The 14,533-nt window shown below is 39.7% G+C and overlaps 1 long non-coding RNA gene across 1 annotated transcript in view; it reads right to left on the bottom strand.

The window, feature by feature from the left end:
- Positions 1 to 6,852: 6,852 nt before the first annotated feature.
- The window catches only part of LOC128097694 (uncharacterized), an 88,041-nt gene continuing 80,360 nt past the window's right edge, over positions 6,853 to 14,533 (bottom strand). The window contains exons 2-3 of the long non-coding RNA XR_008213944.1: positions 13,492 to 13,603; positions 6,853 to 8,448 (exon numbers count right to left, since the gene is read on the bottom strand). This is a non-coding gene — a long non-coding RNA (uncharacterized LOC128097694). The remainder of the gene's footprint in view (positions 8,449 to 13,491; positions 13,604 to 14,533) is intronic.

Raw genomic sequence — 14,533 nt, 5'->3', positions numbered from 1 at the left:
TTTTACCTATACTCTACTGTATTCTGTCCCTTAATGTGCCTTTTCCCAAAGACTTCTTCTACTTTCCTGGCTTTTGCTTTTGTTCCAAGTTAAATACACAAACAAAAGACTTGAAGCAAGGGTCTACTTATGAGAGCAAACATAGAGCACTTGTCTTTCTGGCCCTGAGTTCCCCTCTCAGTATATGAACTTCCATTTCTGTCAATTTACCTCCTATTTCATGATCTTGTTTTTCTTTACAGTAGCATAATTTCTCCTTGTGTATATGTGCCACTGTTGTTATTTTGTCAAATGATCATGTGGTCAAATTGCTTCCTATATGCTTATAACCATATACCTGGGCTGTTCTCAATCTTGGTCAGAGAAGATTCTTTTTGGAGTGGGCAGCCATCAATGGAGACATGGAACACTGGATAAAGTGCAGAGAATAAGAGAGTGTGTGCTTAGATCTAACCAGGACACCCCCCAGCCCCCAACTCCTATATACACACTTACACGCTCACACACACACACACACACACACACACACACACAATACACACCACACTCACACACACACACACACACACACACACACACACACACACACACACACACACGACCCCCCCCCCCCCCCACACTGCCAAGGCTCTTATAACATTATGGAAGAGGAGATAGAAAGAATGTGAAAGCCAGAAGGTGGAAGGAGTACTATGAAAGGCTAACACAGTCATAAGCTCGTGGCAATTATATTTACCCACATAAGATTTACACATGATAGAGCCAGCTATAATCTGTTATAAATGGGATAGATGATCTCTAAGCCCAACAGCATACTGAGGAATTATTAGCAGTGGATAATTGCTGAGGAAAGGGAGGACCATTCTCTATCGAGAATGGCCATTGATAGCTTTCCCATATTCCACTAAATGCCCACACCCATGCACATTTGGGAAGCATTAACTAGACTTTGTGAGTTGTCAAAAAGTATATAGTCCGTGAAAATAGGAGGCAATGGGATGGGGAACATGGGTGAGTGAAATAGGGGGAAATATGTGATAGATAGGATTATATTTCTTTTATTTGCCTTTTCACTTTATTTTTATTTGCTAAATCTTATTTGAATGTTATTTTTGGAAGTTGAGTCTTTCTTTAACCTCTGCCATTGCAAACTGTATGTCTGCTTTGCATTATAAAGCAGATGTATACATCTCATCTTCACAGACAAGTGCCATTTTCCAGTGTGTTTCATTTCTTTCACTTTGAATATTATCTCTGGAAAACATCTGGAATCACAGCATAAACTCATATCCAATCCATCTCTGCTTAAGAATTTGATAGTTAATATTGCCCTCAAATGCTCAAAAGAATACCTGCTATATGTTTGCTTCCTTTCCTTACTTAAGTTCTATTTGTGTGGGTTTTTTTTGAGATGGTAATTTATTTATTTATTTATTTATTTTATAATTTTTTTTTTCGTTTTTCGAGACAGGGTTTCTCTGTGTAGCTTTGCGCCTTTCCTGCAACTCACTTGGTAGTCCAGGCTGGCCTCGAACTCACAGAGATCTGCCTGGCTCTGCCTCCCGAGTGCTGGGATTAAAGGCGTGCGCCGCCGCCACCACCACCCGGCTGAGATGGTAATTTAATTAAAGCATTTCTTCCTTCTCTTTCTGCTCTCTAAACCCTTTCATATATCTCTCCCTGATCTCCTTAAAATCCATGGCCTCCTTTTTCATCTCTCTCTCTCTCTCTCTCTCTCTCTCTCTCTCTCTCTCTCTCTCTCTCTCTTCTTTCTCTTTCTCTCACCTATCTATCTCTATAGATATGCATATGTATTCCTACATATAACCTGTTGAATCCATATAGTTTTATTTATATACATTTTTCAGGACTGATCCTTTGGCACTGGACAACAAATTAGTGCACTTTTCCTTAGTGTAAGAGGACCCCCAAATGTTAGTAGGCCCTGAGACCTTAGCACAACTGACTCCATGATGGAAATGCCATCCAGGCTGTAAAACTCAGCATGTCGATAGCACCACCTGCTACAACCAAAACAGAGAGGTCCATATAGTTCTGGGAAGGTCTCAAAATCTGCCTTTGGCAGATTAACTTGACATAGTAAGCACACATCCCTTGAAAGTGTGCCACATAAACTTTTCCCAGAGAGGAAGGTGTGTGCTTTCAGGGCTCAGTCAAAAACAAGATATGCTCAACCAGCATTCAAGCCTTGAATACTTGTTTCAGAGAATTCTCCCTTCCCAAAACCTTCTCTGGGAATACATAATCTTAATTAAGGAATGGTCTCTCATGAGTTGAGGCCAACTTCATAATGAGATGAACATTTACTTGGACTTAATCCATTTCAAAGCTACAAAAGTGAGGGCAAATATTTCACCTCCATGAAGTCAAGCAGTGCTCCATTTGTGGGGAAAACCATAAATGCATCAATCACAGGACCTTAAAGTATTTGGTGGTTGGGCATCCTTGGTACTTGTAACAGTTTCCCAAGATAAGGGCTTCATCCAGAGTCAAAGCCTTTCATTATTTTATTTTATTGGTTTATGTTATAACTTGTTGAAGGATATAATTTGTAGCCTGCTGGATATATTATCAATTATTAGCCACATGACTCAGGTTGGTCTTAGGCCTCTAAGGGTCAGACTACATTTTCCTTTGAGTGACAGCACTTGTTCTTACTGTCCTAGCATTAAAGTCCTATATAGTTACAGCATTGCCTAGACATGCGGGGCACTTATACTCTCTGTCCTATTTCCAAAATGTTTTAATTATACATTGGTTTCATCCCAACAACATATTAGGGATTTTTTTAAATAAGTAAGTCAAATATTTAAAATTTAAATTCTGAGTACTTTACAGTTGTATGCATTTATTGTCACAATGTAAACAATCTACTGTACATGATAACTCAGTGTTTCCCATTGATTTCCTATCACTATGATATTGTTATTGCCTATCACTTAGTTTTGCTCTTTATTATTTCCCAAAATATTAACTCTACTATTTTAAAGCATTTAATTCATTAATCTCACAGCAGAAAATTTGAGTCATGTTGTCATAATTCACTCCATGAAGTTTGTTTTATTTAAGACAACTGATGATGAATTTATCACATATGGAAAAAAAAACAGGTTCTCATTCACACAGTGAGCAGAACTTAGATTTATTATTATATGACATAGCCCCACGGTTGCCAAGGCTCTGTGCAAAGAGCTATCTATTGTCAAGCAGTAGAAGACAACTGTGAACATCCTCCTTAACCAATAAAACTCACAAGTTGCACATTGTAATTCAGTTTGCAATATTTTCCCCAATATTTTCTTAAAGCTTCATGTATGGAAAGTATCTTTGTTTTCACTCCATTTTGCATTTTGCCAAGAACAAGTGACAAAACAGTACTTATCATCTTCCTTCAAAACATATGGCATGTGCCCACAGAATATTAAACGATCTCTTACAATGACAACAAATGAGATATTTCATCTGAAACTCACAGAATGTAAGGCTTTTTGAAGCAGTCAAGAAAAGCAGAAAGATGGCTCAGGAGCATTGGTTTGTTGGTAGAGATGGCGATGAAAACATATGTTACTTGAAATCTGAAGGAGGACAGTGTTACATGCATGTATCAACAAGGTTGTTGAAAGCATTTTATTTAGACTCAGTTATTTTAAGTCAGATTCAACAGCCAAGTTATTGTCCGCTGGTTTGAAAGAGACAAGAAAATGAGAAAACATGCTAAAGTTGTTGTTCATTTTTTTTCTATATCTCTCACACACTAGGCAAATCAATGTTTTAACAATTCCAGGTAACTAAGAATAAGCCTTCCTGTGTTTTATCTTTCATAGTTTCCTCATCAAGTAATGAGAGCTGATTCGTTTGATCAGTGAGTTTGGGAGAAAGACCTGAGCTAATGGAATTTGTACTTCTCTTCCTGTGTCTTTCAACTTCTCTGGCTATAGCTTTACTGTTCTGCTTGTACCTCGAGAGGAACAGTACACTTTGGGTAAGTTCAACTCTGCCTTCTGCACAGCTCTCCAAGTTCAACCCTGTGTTCTTCATGGTGGGGACAGGGTATGGTGTGGGGGCGTTGCATAGAAATACCCTGTAGTGCTTCATCATGGCTGGCTTTCTAAAACACAGCTATCTGACTGATCCAAGCTCTTTCTTCCATGAGTTGTCCTAAGATCTACAGTATAGATGCAGATGGAATTGTGAGTAGAAAGCTACCTCAATTTGATCATGAGTTAAACCAAGTTCTGCCCTACAATTTTGCTTTGAACCAATACTCAAGCTGATAGTGCTCTTTCTCTCTCTGCCCAAATTCAGGACCATACTTTATATGGCCTGGAGCTCTATTGGTAAATATCTGAGGCTGTTTATTGTTCTGTGATCCTGACAGTCATGCTGAGGATTCGGTTATTATTTACTATTCACCCTCATAGACTCCTTGAGCTTCCAACAAGCAGATATAAAAGAAACAAGGATAAGAGGTTCTCTGAGAACAAATTGTCAGAGTATTTTCATAGTAACACATGCACCTTACAAAGGAAACTAATATGACCAATTAAATAATATATTTGTAAAGGAAAGTCTAGCTTTAAATATACTTTAAAATTGTGCCGGGCGGTGGTGGCGCAGCCGGGCGGTGGTGGCGCAGCCGGGCGGTGGTGGCGCACGCCTTTAATCCCAGCACTCGGGAGGCAGAGCCAGGCGGATCTCTGTGAGTTCAAGGCCAGCCTGGGCTACCAAGTGAGTTCCAGGAAAAGGCGCAAAGCTACACAGAGAAACCCTGTCTCGAAAAACCAAAAAAAAAAAAAAAAAAAAAAAAAATTGTAATGTATCTTTTAATCTTACCTCCTTACTTCTCTATTAAAAGGTATAAACTGGGAGATTTGTGATCATTAATGAATGATAGCTGAACAATTATGGTTTTCTAAAGTTATTAATAATCAAGATACTAATATTAATTTAAGTAATTACTCTAGAAATTAATACTTCCCAGAGAAACCAGGTGTGTGTGATACAGATATGCCTGGACTTCTGACTAATTCTGATTCTTTGGACTTAGACTATTTGTTGATAGGCAAATAATTAGAATAAAAATTGGCTTTACACATACACACACACACATATGGGGCTATATGTTCACATGAGTGCAGGTATTGGCAAAGGCCAGAAGGAGTTGAATATCATGCAGCTGCGGTTACAGGTGATTGTGGAACACCTGGCAGAGATGCTGGCAACGGAATTTAGATCCTCTGCAAGAGTAGTACCTATACCTTAACCACTGAGTCATCATCTCTCCAGCCCTCAAATTATTTTTTTCATTTTGTTTTTATGTAAATTTTTTAAAATTCATTTTACATACTAACCACAGATCCCCCTCCCTTCTCTCTTCCTGCTCCCCCCAGTCTCCCCCGATATCCCCCTCTCTCCTCCTCCAATAGGGTAGGGGCTCCCATGGGGAGTTAGCAAAGCCTGGTACATTCAGTTGAGGCAGGCAGGACCAAGCCCTTCCTTGCTGCATCAAGGCTGAGCATGGTGTCCTCCCATAGGTAATGGGATACAGAAAACCAGCTCATGCACCAGGGATGGATCCTGATCCCACTGCCAGGAGCCCTTCAAACAGACCAAAGTACACAACTGTCTCCCATATATAGAGAGCCTAGTCTGGTCACATGCAGGTTCCACAGCTGTCAGTCTAAAGTTTGTGAGTTCCTATAAGCTTTGTTCAGTAGTCTCTGTAGATTTCCCCATCATGATCTTGACCCCTCCCCTGCCTTGCTCTTATAATCCCTCTTCCCTCTCTTTGACTGGACTCCTGAAACTCAGTCTAGTGCTTGGCTGTGGATCTCTGTGTCTACTTCCATCATTTACTGGATGAAGGCTCTGTAATTACAGTTAGGGTATTCACTAATCTGATTACCAGGGTAGGGCTAGTTCAGGCACCTCTCCACTATTTCAAGTAGTCTAATCTAGGGTTGTCTTTGTGGATTCCTGGGAATTTCCCTAGCACCAGGTTTCTCCCTAACCCCATAATGACTCCTTCTGTCAAGATCTCTTTCATTGCTCTCCCACTCCATCCCTCACCTAGCTAGACCATCCCATTCCCTTATGTTCTCATCCTTCATGCTCTACCCTCTATTGCCTGCCCCAATCCCCAGTTTACTCATGGAGTCTCAACTGTTTCTCCTTCCCAAAGTGATCCATGCATCCCTCTTAGGGTCCTCCTTGTTCCCTAGCTTCTCTGGAGCTGTGGGTTGTAGTCTGATTATCCTTTGCTTTATATCTAGTATCCACTTATGAGTGAGTACATTCCATGTGTGTCTTTCCCAGTCTGGGTTACCTCACTCAGGATAATATTTTCTAGTTCCATCCATTTGCCTGCAAATTTCATGATATCATTTTTTTTATAGTTTAGTAATATATACACAATCAAGTACTACTCAAATTACTTTTTTGAAGAGACCTTTTCTGTGTTCACTGGATTTTGAGAAAGCATTTAGTGTCAAGCATTGTTCGAAATTCTTGGGGTACATCAGTGAAAATATAGGCCTGAATCAAAGGATATTTTCCCCAAGATAACTCATAATCTAATGATAGGGAATAGAGGGGGACAGATTATGAAGAGCAAATAATCATTTTTGAAAATGAGAATCTATCCCTGATACCTGAGCCCAGCTTTCTGGATCTCATTACCTCTGGTCAGATAACTTGCTCACCCCTGATAAAGTGGGGAAGGGCTTGATCCTGCCTCAACTGAGTGTACCAGGCTTAGCTGTCCCCCTATGGGAGAACTTACCCTGTTGGAGGAGGGGATGAGGAATTGGGGGGGTAGGTGGTAGGGGGAGGGATAAGAGGGAGATCTGTGATTGGTATGTAAAATGAATTTTACAAAATTAAAAAAAAAGAAAACTGGAAGTTTGGGAGAAGATAAAAAGAATTGAGCAAGGATGATTGAGTGTGAACTGTGATTTAAGTCACAGTGAGTTTCATTAAAAAGCTATTTGAACTAAGACATGAAATTAGGTGAGGAAGCCAGCAACATGGATATGAGAGAAGATCATTCCTAGTAGAGGGCTTTGCCATTGCAGAGGTCCTGGGGCAGGGCTCCATGTGTAGGTGTTTGAGGAACCAGAAGAAGGAAGTGTGGCCAAAGGAAGGTGAGGTGAGGAGAGAGGTGAGAGGGAGCGAGGGACGGTAGGAAATGGGATCAAAAAGAAACTGAAGGGCAACAGTGGTGCCTCACAGCCTTTAAGTGCATTCCTGGTGATGTTCCTAGCAACATCAATGCACTGGGAGAATTGAACAATACATGACTTTGTGTAAGAGTACCATTTTGGCTGTTAGGTTGGGAATAAAATTTTGGAAGATGAGAGTATACAATCTGCTTTCATCACTCATTTATTTGTTATTTAAAAGTAGGTATTTGATGCTGTTCTGCAGGCCTGGAAGTTAATTCTTTCTCCAGAGCCTGATGTAATCCTAAGGAGTTTCCACACTGGGAGAGTATGGCTCAAAATATCCATGTACACAAGGCTTTCTGAGTCAGCGCACTATTTAGAGAAGAGAGTGCTAAGCAGTCATTCCAATGGATACTGGAGACACTTGCATCTCGGCGTCTGACAAAGGAAAGGGTGAACTATCTTTAGAGCTCAGGTGAGATGAGTGCCTAGAAGGGAGAAGGCTTCTGCTGCTCTGCCCTGCAGTCAGGTCCTTTTGACACAGGTTGCAGGTCCAGAGTTAATGACTCCAGTTCTTACGCTGTCAGTATGACTTCCTCTGTGATTTACCCTCCTGGCACAGAGTCATGGAATATCATTACTCCTGAGAGTGGTCACTGCCACGAGCCTTGCAAATGCTTTAGGAGCTTTCAGGACCCATCAACAGAGAGTGCTAATTTTAAAAAATAAATGCATAAACAGAATTTTTCCAAACCTAAATGTGACATTAATTTTTCTTGAAGAAATGCCCCTGAAAACAGTCATAAAATATTCTCTGTTGCAGTCATTTTATTGTTCACAGAGACTTCACAAGCACGGCAGAGAGACAAGCATCGCACTCTTGTTTGATTCAGCGTCTGGCCCAGGTGGAGGTCAGTAACTTGAAAGGTACCTGATGGGTGACTCGGCTGGGACAGTGAGAAGAGACCTGGTGGCTGCAGATGTCCACACTGTGGCTTTCTTTCTGTCCTGCTTTCCTCAGCACCCTCCATATAAGGTTTGGTTCGTGGCCCTGAGCCGGAAAGACCCAGGCTTACGTGCTGACAGATTGGCCCTTCCCACTCCGCTCTCATCACATCCATTCTGTCCTTGATTTCGAGCTCTGGAGAGCTGGGGATCTGTTCTCCTGAGAGCAGTCTGGTAGGAACTTCTCTCCTTTACATGGGGGAGAGTGAAGGAGCCACAAATTCCATCTGTAAGGTGGCTAGACATCTGCTTTTACCAGCTCAAGGGGTGGAGGAGAAGAGAAGGGTGTTAATTCAGGAGACTGACCAACGTTTCTCTTTTTCAGCCCAATCGTTTAGTTTGTAGAGAAGTTAGGGAGCAATTTTTAGTTGAATCACTTTAACATTTTTTTCAAAGGCTTTATCCAGAATGTGGGAATCTTTGTGTCTTGGTTCTGTTGCTGAAATTTCCATTGTCATGGAATTCCATTTTCTTTGCAGACTACTGAGAAGTTGTACAAGAACTTAGGTTATCTACTTTATGTTCTACTTATGTTATGTTTGACTATGACTTTGTTGTGGATGACTTTGCCTTTCTGGGCACCCAGGTGCCCTTGGACCCTCTTGGGCAGCACTGCGAACAGAGCAACCTCTGAAATTGCCACCAAAAGAAAGGGGTGGTCTGACTTTAGAAAAACAAATCCAAAGCAAAACCAAACACCCACAACTAAAAGCCCCACACACTTGGTCTCTCCAGATCTCCCGTATATTTGCTGACATTGGGAAATCCTAACAAGTGGTGATATACATTCATACATGTATTGCTTTCCTCTTTTTTTCTATTTTATACTGGCTGCTCTTGCCACCAAGGTCTAATGCTTTGAAACCGACCCAAACACAATTGGAGCTGCTTGGTCAAATCTCTAGTCTGAAGACAGAGATACTTCTGTTCAAGAAGTAGCCCTTGGGACACAAGATATTTACTCTCTAAGTAGTGCAATTTTGTGATGGAGATTTCAGTTAAATGAGCCTGAGGCCCCGACTTGTTGCTCCTGAAGAACTCTTACCAACTTGCAGAACAAGGACCCACTGGAAGGAAAACCTGAGTGTTCTAATTAAGGCTGAATGCATATTGTATACTTGCCTCTTTGAGAAAGAGTACATGTGAACATCCCCACATAGAGTATGTGTTCAGATGCCTGCCAGCACCTTATTTCCTTGTGAGAGTACAATTTAAGATCATCTTCAGTACCTGTCATGTGGTTCAGATCACATCTTCTTGTCTTCTTTCTCTAGCTTACAACTACCTTCTGGTTGACTGAGGCTTCAAACTAGCCAGAACCTTTGCCTTCTGTTTTTGAGCAACTTGCTGTCTCTTCCCTAGATTGAACCAAGCCTAGACCCCTCCCTAGACTGACCTCAGTTTTCAACACAACTGAACTCCTCATGATGAAATGACCTGCCTTTCTGCTTATGTGTTTTCAACAATATTCAAACTAAAATCAAAGCTGTTTTCAGTAACCAAAATCTCATCAGATTGAGTTAATCTGTTTCACCAGCAGATCTGTAGAAGTTACTACAGCTCGGAATGCTGCTCCCCCTGTTTTCTACCTGAATCCTGTCAGTTTCCCATTGGAGTGCTTCTCATCCTGCTGCGTTGGGATACTAGGAGAGACTGATGTGATGATTATACTTCTGTCTCTCTCACCAGAATCCTGCACAGTCTCTAGCATTGAACATGCTTGACATCAAATGTTTCTTAACCGGAGGAAGACAATAGAACATTCTTTTTTGTGTTTTACTTATTGAATCAGTGTGTCTAGGCAGACACTTTGGGAGTGGTGGGTGGAACTGATCTTGGGGGTCCTATAGGAAGACTGAGCTCTTGGATGAGAGAAATGGCCCACAACCCATGTTACTCTTGGCTCAGTCTTCCTTTGCGCACCTTGTGTTTTATGCCTTTATAGGCTACCCTAGTTGTCCTTAGGGCTGAATTCAGAGATCAGAAACAAAGATGATGGAAGGAAAGACCATCTTAAAGAAGACAGAAGGAGAAGGGCATTTTCTGAGACAGCCTCCAAACGGCATGCCACGGCTCATGGCTGGGCACTCCTGCTTCACAAACATTTGCTCTGTATGAGATTATCTCCTCCCTTCTGCTCCTGTGTTTCCCTTAAACAAAGGCCCACAATTACCCTAAGCTAGGATAGATCTGAGATGTACACAAACTTTGACAACTGCCTCTTTGGGGGACTTTCAGTATTCCTCAAGTATTAACATTCAGAGCTTTTCTGAGCCTGGGAACTTTCCTAATCCAATGCATGCCAGTGGGTGGTCCTTAGTAGTCCCCCCTCCCACTCCTAGACACTGGGTTTTAGCAATCCTACTCTTAAGTAGGGGTAAAAGGTGGGACTAGAAGAATGAACAATGTACTTTGGCATCACTTATAAAAAAGTTTAAAAAAAAATCCTTAAGATCCTTTTTAAACGTTGAGATCATTTGAGACTTGTAAAAGTATTCACTTAAAAAGAAAGGATGAAAGCTTTACTTATATGCTTCAGTATTGTAAGAATTCCTATCATGCTTATAATTATAAAATTTTTAAAGAATTGACGGGACCTTTCAGAGCAAGTGATTCTGTATTTGAATTCCACATCCTTATGTATTATGTAACAATTAGTAAGGATGTGATGGATAATTTTCTTTGGAAAAGTTCCTGATTCCATTACTCAACTACTCAATCGACCAGTAATTATGAATCATATCTTTAATTAGCTGCTGCTCTTCAGAAACATATGAAAGCCAAGGGCATAAAGTAATTGGCATAAAAGTTTTCCTAATTAATTTATCTGTCGATGTGAGTAACCGGGGCTAGAGTCTGGGGATCATTTATAACTCCAGGAAGGCCAGCCCTAAAACTCACTGTCGAAGGAGATTTATATATGTGAATTATAAAAAGACAACAAGCCACAAAATTGCATTATCCTCCAACTCTAACAATACAGCCCATAATGTGCTGTTCAGAGATGAGCAAAAAGTTCCTATTGATCCAATTCATTTTCATCATATCCTCCAGTGAATCTTTCAAATCTCTCTTGCCTTTTCTTCATTCAACATTGTAACAGTAATCAAGCACATTAAGCAATTCATTAAACAACAGCCAGGCTGACCACAGGGAGCACTGCAGCTAACATTCATTAGGCAGCCAATAACTTTATTTAAGTAGTAAAAGGCTTGGGAGTAAGAGCTAACTCCTTTGTCTCTTTGTATGGAAATGCACATTTCAGCAGTGATCCAAGCACACACTTCTGACCCACAAGGTACTTTCAAACTCTCACTGCGTAAATCAAAATTAAAGTAGGGATGAGGTGTCTCATTTTTGTCCTCTCTCTTTGTCAAATTATAGATGAAGACTTAGCTCATTGTTGAGCATGGCCCTAGAAGATTTATGTCTAATGTGAAAAAAGGGGAATGTTCCAGTGTTGATACTCAGGTGCCAGATTTTCAGATCTGACTTTTGAAGTGCTAATGACAGGAGAGTTAGCATGGTTATTTGGCTTCAGAGAAACCTGGATGTGTGGTTAATAGAGTGATCAATGCATTTTCTTTCTTGACAAGAAAAAAAACCTAAAATAACAAAGCAAGGGGTACAAATTACATCTTTAAATAATAATTGAGGCCATCCTAAAAAATTCATATATGTGACTCCGAGGTCTAGGGGAGTCCTGGGCAGAATGACAGGGAGTGACATAGAAATGTGGCTTAGACTGTCCTTTCCAAAGAGGGCACTTTGTCATGGCCCTGGATGCTTGGGTGCTGACATTGCTAGTGAATGATTTTTTTTTTTGTTTTTTTGGTTCGTTTATTTGATTGTTCTTGGAACAGCTTGAGAATTTTTTGTGTTGTTTCATTCTTCATAAATAATACTATTTGTGGTTCAGAAAGGATTTCTTCCTCCCCTTGAGAAGAGCAAAGGATATCCCTTTTTACATGTATTATTTTACCACCTAAAGTATTTCAGAAGGAACCACGTAAGAGAATTTTATTTCTTTTTCTTTTGTCATTTCATACACATTTTATTTTGATTCGCTCTCCTCCCTTGGTATTTTTCTCCCACCCCCTAACTTGTATCTGATACCCCCAGTAGTTCCCTTTCCACTTTTACACCACCTGTGCTGTGTCAACCTTTCCCCTCTCCTTCAACCTTCTTTCCCTCGCTAATGGCCCCTCTCTACTTTCACGACTGGTATCTATGCCTACTACCACAGAAATACACATGTATAAAAAAGCATCGACATCTGAAGGAGAACATTCAATATTTGTTTTTCTGAATCTGATATAGCATTTTTCATATAATGATTTTAAGACATATACATATTTTTGTAAGGTTCCTAAATTAATTTTTCCAGTCCAAAAACAATTTCATATTTTATATGTACCTGATTGGCATTAGGTTGATGGAAATGTTGGTTGTTTTCATTTTCTTGTTATTATGCAAAAGGCAGCAGTGTTCACCTGTGCCCAAGTAGAATACATAGTCCTTTGGTATTTATTCATAAATGATTTAACTGGTCATAAGAGTGGTCTACTTTAGTCTTTTTTATTTATAAGCTTTATTATTAAAAAATTGTAAAAAAAAATAACATACCAACATTTCCTAGAACCAAAGCTTATACCTCTCAATGAACCTCCATACAGTTCTTGGAGTTATTTCCTGTGCTCCTGGAGTCCTTTTTAGAATGTTCCTACCTAGGACTATGACTGTATTTTGAAATATCTGACTTTCCTAGCACCATTTGCTGAATGGGCCATCCTTTTCTCTTTGTATTTTTTTTTTTTTAATTTTGACACTATTGCCCAAACTTAGGTATCTGTAACTGTGGGTTTCACTTCTAAGAGTTTCTGTCCCATCTCTAGATCATGGGCTATATGAAATTGCCCTTTAGGTAAGCTTTATAATAGTTTTAAAGTATAGAACTAACCGTTTTCTCTGAAGAACATTTTCCTGCCTAGATGATTGACTAGACCATTCTAAAGCCAGGAAACAAGGCTATCACAAAGCTTGAAACTGGACAGTAATTTTATGACCTTCTGGGGAGTTCAGGGTTTCATATCTTAGGACTAGAGATATAACTCAGATACCATTCCTGTGATTGGTCTTCTGAATCCAGCAGTTGAAGGTCCTAGTTCTACAAGCAGCTGATTATAACTTGAAACATGCTAGAATTTGATGGTATTTAACTAGCTACATACCAACTTCCCTTCAAGAGTTGAGACCTTAAAGTCATTTAGGAGATAGACATTGAGTTGATATGGCTACTTACAGCTAAAATTGGATGTAGAACTGTCTAGGGCCTTCTTCAGTCTTGCTGACTTTCAGGCCTTATGGGATGATTGAGGATCCAAGTTGAGAGAGTTTGGTAACTTTAGAACCAACTGTGGGTAGATAGATAATAAAACAGAAGAAGTAAGATTAAGATAGCCATTAAGTACACAAGGTTCAGAGAATTATAAAATCACCATTAAGATTATAATAGATACAAGCCATTTCCATCATGAAAACCTAAAGATCCCATTCCAAAGATATTTGCCAAAAGAGATGGTGGTATCTATCACAGTTTGAATCTGACTTGTTGATCATTTAAAGCAAATGAGATATTAGTGGAATTATCAGGAATTTATGTACATCATATAACCTTGATAATTACACAAATACCCCCTTTAATAGCCATAAGAATAAATATCTGAAGTCATATGGCTTTATATAAGTACATTATTAGTATTGGTATTACTTTCTAGACTTCAGAAATAAAAGAGAAATTCCATGGGTTTTGACATTTAAAGCCTTATGAATATAAAAATTATGCATATGTATTTGTGTTTTTATGTAGGGATATGCATGTAAGCACATATGACCACACAGGCCAGAAGTGTCAGATTCCTCTTGAGGTGCAGAATGGGTATACGTCTCTGAATGTAGGGACTGAGGACTGAGTTGGACTCCTCTTTAAGAGCATGACTCAGTCACAATCACTAAGTCATCTCTCCAACTTCAACTACAGATATTTAGAAAGAGCTTAACTATGCCAAGTGGTATTGTCTAGTCCTACAAACAGAATAAAAATGAAAACTAGATGGATGATAAAACTAATGGAAATCATATTGGCCCCAGGTAATTTAGCAGGATGAACTAGAGTTGTTACTTGCTTACTTATATTCAAGGAAATTCTAGAGTGCTTATGCTAATCTGTTCTGCTAATAACTGAGGCAGTTTAGCTACCATTTATCATATACCATGTAGTTTCTACAACCATTTAAAAAAAATAGGTTTTGGACTTGATTGAGCCTAGGGGAAAATTGGCTGAA

The sequence above is a fragment of the Peromyscus californicus genome, unplaced genomic scaffold, assembly GCF_007827085.1.
Source record: "Peromyscus californicus insignis strain IS unplaced genomic scaffold, ASM782708v3 Scaffold_5__1_contigs__length_169319896, whole genome shotgun sequence".
NCBI classification, from domain to species: Eukaryota; Metazoa; Chordata; class Mammalia; order Rodentia; family Cricetidae; genus Peromyscus; species Peromyscus californicus.
This window is presented reverse-complemented; position numbering and strand designations above follow the sequence as displayed.